A 1,370-nucleotide genomic window follows, 5' to 3' on the forward strand; every position below is an offset into this window, starting at 1 on the left:
TAAAGTGTCTGATCTGCCTTTTAGTCAGATGAATAGCAGACCTAAAATGCACTTTTCTGAACTAAAATGCATCATCCAAAGGAATGGAGAATTGAATTTAAAGGTCTGTCTTCAGGACCTAATTAAAATTTACATTTTTAAATTAATTTAAATTTAAAATAAAATTTAATTTAATTTAAAATTAAAATTTACAAAAAAAATTTACTGAAAGAGTGGTTAAACATTGGAACAGGCTGCCCAGGGAAGTGGTTGAGTCCCCATCCCTGGAAGTATTTAAAAGACGTGTAGATGAGGCGCTTAGGGACATGATTTAGTGGGCATGGTGGTGTTGGGTTGACGGTTGGACTCGATGATCTTGGAGGTCTTTTCCAACCTTAATGATTCTATGATTCTATGAAAAGTTATATTAAAATCTGTCAAAGCATTGGGCTAAAGATCATCTCCCATTTAATTTGAGGAAAGGAAATAAAGAGTTCTAATTATTTCCCAGATTGTTACCTACCAAAGAAAAAGAAAGTGTGCTGAGAGTAGGGAGCAGGAGCTTATCTTGGCTAGCTAAACAAAACAATTCTGATATGCTGGAGCACTGTGGGTGTGTTACTATGCTGTAAACGATACCGTTCTCCTAAGTTTCTGGAATCTTTGTACAGGTCTTAAAGGAAATGCAGGATGTGGAAAAGGCCTCTGATCTGCTTACATGGCAAGTGTTATGTGTCAGCTGTGCACCAGGGGGGCTGTCGAAAACCAACCTGGATCCCCGAGGAGACTACTTACGTGCATAACCCCAGTGGTCTGTGCTGCATCTTGCACAAGTATCTGATCTAAAAAGGAGCTGGGCTTTTCGCTTGTCACCAAGACAATCTGATACATAAACTCTGGTTTCCTAAGTGTTGTTTCAACAGTGCTTGGGTACCCAGATTCCCTTGTGAATCGAGGCTTCACTAGTTTAAGCTAAGTGATAGGGGTCCAGCACTGTTCTTGCTAAAGGATTTGCTAGAAACGCTAAAAAGTTGTGTAAAGTGTATCTCTCAGTTTATTTTTATATTCCTACTTTAAGAAAGCAGGCTGGTAGAAGAATAGATTGTGGTGAATAAAGGGGCAGAAATAGGAATTAATATTTTCTGCACTGTATATGCAACCTGCATTAACAATATTCCTAAGCAATGCAGGCTCAGTGGCTCTTGGACCATTAAGTGAAGCCGCCAAGACTGAAAAGCATAATTTAATGATAGCAAGGAAATACTGGTGACGCTTTGCCGTGCCGTGTTCAGGGACGCAGTTCTGGCACCTCTGAAATGCGACCTGAACCGGGCTGCCGGGCCGCGCCGGGAAATGAAACCGAAACCTGGTGGGACGGGCGACGGCGGGGC

The sequence above is a fragment of the Pygoscelis adeliae genome, unplaced genomic scaffold (assembly GCF_000699105.1).
Source record: "Pygoscelis adeliae isolate BGI_AS28 unplaced genomic scaffold, ASM69910v1 Scaffold167, whole genome shotgun sequence".
NCBI classification, from domain to species: Eukaryota; Metazoa; Chordata; class Aves; order Sphenisciformes; family Spheniscidae; genus Pygoscelis; species Pygoscelis adeliae.